The sequence below is a fragment of the Bos grunniens genome, chromosome 27 (assembly GCF_055505025.1).
Source record: "Bos grunniens cultivar Pamir isolate PY7600 chromosome 27, Bosgru_T2T1.0, whole genome shotgun sequence".
NCBI classification, from domain to species: Eukaryota; Metazoa; Chordata; class Mammalia; order Artiodactyla; family Bovidae; genus Bos; species Bos grunniens.
This window is the reverse complement of record NC_141191.1, coordinates 47,098,115-47,103,449: the sequence shown is the minus strand read 5'-3', so window position 1 is coordinate 47,103,449 and position 5,335 is coordinate 47,098,115. Positions and strand designations below refer to the sequence as shown.

Genomic DNA, 5,335 nt, shown 5'->3' with positions numbered 1-5,335 from the left:
AATTGGTCAGTGAGAGAATTCATGTTGTGGTAGGTAGGGGACTGTTATAGGTATGGTGATGGCAGGGGGTCTATGGCTCTGAGAGGCCGTCAGCTGTATCAAGAAGGAGAGGGAGGCAAAGGTGGCGTCTGGGGGCATTTTGTGCAGAGAACAAAGGCTGAGATCATATTTTTCACTGTGTCAGGACTCTCCTCCCTCAATCTGAGGAACCTTCCCACTCCACACAGCAAAGTCTCAGTGATGATGAGCAATAAAGATTCATGAATTTTCTATTTATTGGTGCTGTAGCAGCTGCTACAGTCAGAGGCTCACAGCTTGGTATCTCAGCTGTATACAACTTTCTGACCCAGCGTGTGGCTCTTATGAAAAATATTTCATAATGAAAATTTCTAAATAAACAAAAATAGGGGGATTGTACCCTTGTCCCTATGACCTACTTTCAACAAAATCAATGGTTTGGGTCCTTTTTGATAGATATATTTTAGAGCAAATTCTAGACTCATAGCGCCTCACACATCTGTATATAGGGACATCAGCATGTATCTCTATCTGATAAGGATATTAAAAATAATATAACCACCAAGCCATTATCACATCCAGGGTTGCTTTAATATGCTTAAGGGGCTGGCTCCCTCCCTTCCACCTCATCTCACTCCTCTATCAGGGGGTACATACTATTATTCCCAGTTGTGCCTGAAGCTGTTGTCATTCTGGGAGAAGGACCAGTCATTTTACCCGCTTTCCTTGTGCCAGCAGAGTCTTCTATTTGCAGAACACCATCTACAAAGAATGAAATTTCCTGTCCCGTGCCTTTGTTCAGCTCACACCTGATATTTTAAAGAGACGAGAGATGTGTCCAGTCTGAAATGCATGTAGCATTATTTCTTTTTTTTTAAATCTTAAATCATATTTTATTTTTTAATATAAATTTATTTATTTTAATTGGAGGCTAATTACTTTACAATATTATATTGGTTTTGCCATACATCAACATGAATCTGCCATTATTTCAAGTGTCACCCCTCCCTATTATGTCAAAAGGATTCACTTTTAAAAATCCTAGCTTGAGAGTTCATACGAGCAAAGCAGGTATGTCAAGTGTTTATAGATGCACATGGAGTTGCCTGTTATGCTTTTCAGTTTGCTGGGGAAATAAACTCATTCATGTATACACATTATGTATATAAAATAGATAACTAGTAAGGATCTACTGTATAGCACTGGGAACTCTACTCAGTACTCTGTAAAGACCTATATTGGAAAAAAAAATCTAAAAAAGTGGGTATATGTATATATGTAACTGATTCACTTTGATGTACACCTGAAATTAACATTATAAATAAGCTATACTCCAATAAAAATTTTAAAAAATACTTTGTTGCTGAGAAATAATAACTATCCTCTGAAAAAAAAAGAAGCTCCTTCACCTAGTGACTTTCCAAGGTAGTTTGAGATGGCAGCATTCATGGCAACCATCTACCTAGTTTCTGTCTTTGTCCTTCTTTGCTGCCAGAGAAGGTCAAAGCCACGTGTATGGAGTAGAATTCATCAACAGAGTGGATACAAGAAACTGTGGCCTTCAAGTATTTATGATCTACTTGGGAAGGTAAATTATTCATATATGTAAAGATCTAACTATGCAACTCAGCAGTGGCCACAGGACTAGAAAAGTTCAGTTTTCATTCCAATCCCAAAGAAAGGCAATGCCAAAGAATGCTCAAACTACTGCACAATTGCACTCATCTCACACACAAGTAAAGTAATGCTCAAAATTCTCCAAGCCAGGCTTCAACAGTACATGAACTGTGAACTTCCTGATGTTCAAGCTGGTTTTAGAAAAGGTAGAGGAACCAGAGATCAAATGGCCAATACCCATTGGATCATCGAAAAAGCAAGAGAGTGCCAGAAAAATATCTATTTCTGCTTTATTGACTGTGCCAAAGCCTTTTACTGTGTGGATCACAATAAACTGTGGAAAATTCTTCAAGAGATGGGAATACCAGACCACCTGACCTGCCTCTTGAGAAATCTGCATGCAGGTCAGGAAGCAACAGTTAGAACTGGACATGGAACAACAGACTGGTTCCAAATAGGAAAAGGAGTAAGTCAAGGCTGTATATTGTCACCCTGCTTATTTAACTTATATGCAGGGTACATCATGAGAAACACTGGGCTGGATGAAACATAAGCTGGAATCAAGATTGCCGGGAGAAATATCAGTAACCTCAGATATGTGGATGACACCACCCTTATGGCAGAAAGTGAAGAAGAACTAAAGAGCCTCTTGATGAAAGTGAAAGAGGAGAGTGAAAAAGTTGGCTTAAAGCTCAACATTCAGAAAAGAAAGATCATGGCAAATAGATGTGGAAACAGTATCAGACTTTATTTGTGGGGGCTCCAAAATCACTGCAGATGGTAACTGCAGCCATGAAATTAAAAGACCCTTGCTCCTTGGAAGGAAAGTTATGACTAACCTAGTCAGCATATTAAAAAGCAGAGATGTTACTTTGCCAACAAAGATCTGTCTAGTTAAGGCTATAGTTTTTCCAGTAGTCATGTATGGATGTGAGAGTTGGACTATAAAGAAAGCTGAGCACTGAAGAATTGATGCTTTTGAACTGTGGTGTTGAAGAAGACTCTTGAGAGTCCTTTGGACAGCAAGGAAATCCAACCAGTCCATCCTAAAGGAGATCAGGTCTGAATGTTCATTGGAGGACTGATGTTGAAGCTGAAGTTCCAATACTTTGGCCACCTGATGCAAAGAGCTGACTCATTTGGAAAGACCTTGATGCTGGGAAAGATTGAAGACAGAAGGAGAATGGGATGACAGAGGATGAGATGGTTGGATGGCATCACTGACTCAATGGACATGAGTTTGGGTAAACTCCAGGAGTTTGTGATGGACAGGGAGCCCTGGTGTGCTGCAGTCCATGGGGTCACAAAGAGTCGGACACAACTGAGTGACTGAAGTGTACTGAACTGAAGTATCCATAAGGCATTGATTGGAGTTAAGGGTCCAAAGTTAGAGGTGTTCATGCTGTAGGCATTAAGAAGAGTGAGGGGCTCTTCTAACTGGAAATTTTCCTAGGTTTTTGAAGGGGTGACATTTCACATGGACGTTGACTGTTGGTCACAATGATGGTTTGAGAGAAAGGAGGGGTGTTTGGGAGTGTAGTGGTGGTGGGAGGAGAACAGGACGAGTGAATGGTCAGCAGGTGAAAGAAGAGGCCAGGCACTGGGATGTGTGTGTGACCTAATGTTTCAGTCTTTTATGATGACCTACATGTCACCACCTTCCTGCCTGATGTAAGGTCAAGTGGGCTGGACAGTTTCACATGGTGACAAGGCCTCATCTCAGGTGTCTACTAGGAGGTCTCTCTGCATTTTTTTTTTCCTTCTTTGATGCCCAGAAAGGCTATTCAGCACAGAAAAGATGGCCCACAAATGTTGGAGGGTCAATATCTGTGGAAGCAGCCCACAGCCAAGGGAATATGAGGATCAGTATGAATGTTCCAGAATTGTCACAGGGACAATTCTGAGATGCATTCTATGTGGCTTCGCAGGCAGCCTCCAGTGGGACTGAACCACAGTGATCCATGGTGGTGACCAGCTCAACCATGCCTCTCTGCATTGGTGTTCCCTCCTTCCACCACTCGCTTCTTCTCCCTGAGAATGGTCTCCACAACAAACTCATTGAACCCAAAATCTTGTTGAAGACTCTGCTTTTGGAGAACTCCAAAATCGTACCACCAGACTTGCAGAAATGAGGCAGTGCTCCAGAGACACATCCAAAAGGGAGGAAGGCTTGTTATGTTTTCTTCCTAGTTTGAGAGGGTCATCCCTCCTTTTCTATTTGCTTTTTGCTTGCTTTCTCCTCACTGTTATTTCAGAAAAGTGGAACTGTAAATTATAGGTTTAGATTACAATTACATGGAACTAGGCATGGCCTGTAGTCTGTAGTCCTCAAGGAGCTAAGTTTGAGGATTCTATCCCAGTGTCTCTCCTCCTTTCAGTAAATGACAATCCATTCTTCCTGACTACAGGTGTTCTGGGCATCTCAGACTTTCCTTTTTTTTCCCCCACACCTGTCCATCAGAAAATCTGTCAGCTCCACCTTCTCAATACATCCAGAAGCTGGCCATCCTCAGCACCTTCACTATTACTGTTCTGGGTTAATCCTGGGCTCCTCACTCAGGTTGTTCCAAGACCATCTTACTCTCATGATTCTTCCCTTAGCTCTCTGTGATCTCTCTGCAGCAAAACAGCCAGTGATTCTATTAAAATATAGGTGAGATTATGTCTTTCCAGCCTCAGCAACCTTTCGCGGTTTCCCATCCTACTTTGAATGAAAGCCATCATTGTTACAGTGACAGAGTAAAGCCAGGTTTTCCATGATCTTTGTATCTTTTTCCATTTGTAACCCTTTTTCTTACTACTCACCCCCTTGCTTATTTGACTCTGCCTACTAGCCTCATTGCTGCCCCTTGGACAGGCCAGCATGAGCTCTCATGGAGAGCTTTGCCCCTGGTAACCCACATGGCACACTCCCCACCTCCTCAGCTGTCTGTTCACCTATTATTTTCTCATCAGTCCTTCCCTGGCTAAAATTGCATCTGACACTTCCTTTCCCCTTCCCGTCCTTTGTTGTTCCTTTTTTAACTTCTCACCATCTACTAAGCATTTATTTTATTCATTTAAGACTTTCTAAACTTATTTCCATTATAGGAGGCAAGCCTCATGAAGGAAAATGTTTTTTTTACTTGGGTTATGGTGTGAGGGTCTCCTTTGTTCATTGTTTTCTTTCCAGCCTTAAGCAGTACACACACACCCACCCACACACACACACTGATGGATAGTGGATGAACAATGAATTTGCTGGTGCTCACTCACTTTGCAGCACATACACTAAAACTTGAATGATACAGAGAAGATTAGAACGGCCCTTACACTAGGATGACATGCAAATTCATGAAATGTCCCATATTTTTATAGCTGATTCACACTGTTGAACAGCAGAAACTAACACAACACTGTAAAGCAATTATATTCTAATTAAAAAATAAAAAAAAATAAATTCTCTGGCTATCTGATAAACACGTAGATAGTTAATAAATGTTTCCCCAAGTATTTAGTAAATGCCAAAAATATGTGTGTAAATATGGATGTCTAACATAAACAAAAATGAAAAAAAGAGGTATATGACTTGATTTAACTTCTCTGAGGCTTTTTTTTTTTTTAGCTGAAGATAGGGATCCTATTTTCCTATACCTAATTCATGGGAGTAAATCAGATAATGTAATTTAAAATCTTAAGAGAGAAAAGAATCTAAGTGGAT

General features: G+C 40.8%; 1 non-coding gene across 1 annotated transcript; it reads left to right on the top strand.

Moving 5' to 3' along the window:
• Positions 1 to 4,878: 4,878 nt before the first annotated feature.
• Positions 4,879 to 4,988, top strand: LOC147343914 (U6 spliceosomal RNA). Its single transcript, XR_015156535.1, has one exon. It is a non-coding gene; the product is annotated as a U6 spliceosomal RNA (small nuclear RNA).
• The last annotated feature ends 347 nt before the right edge of the window (positions 4,989 to 5,335 follow it).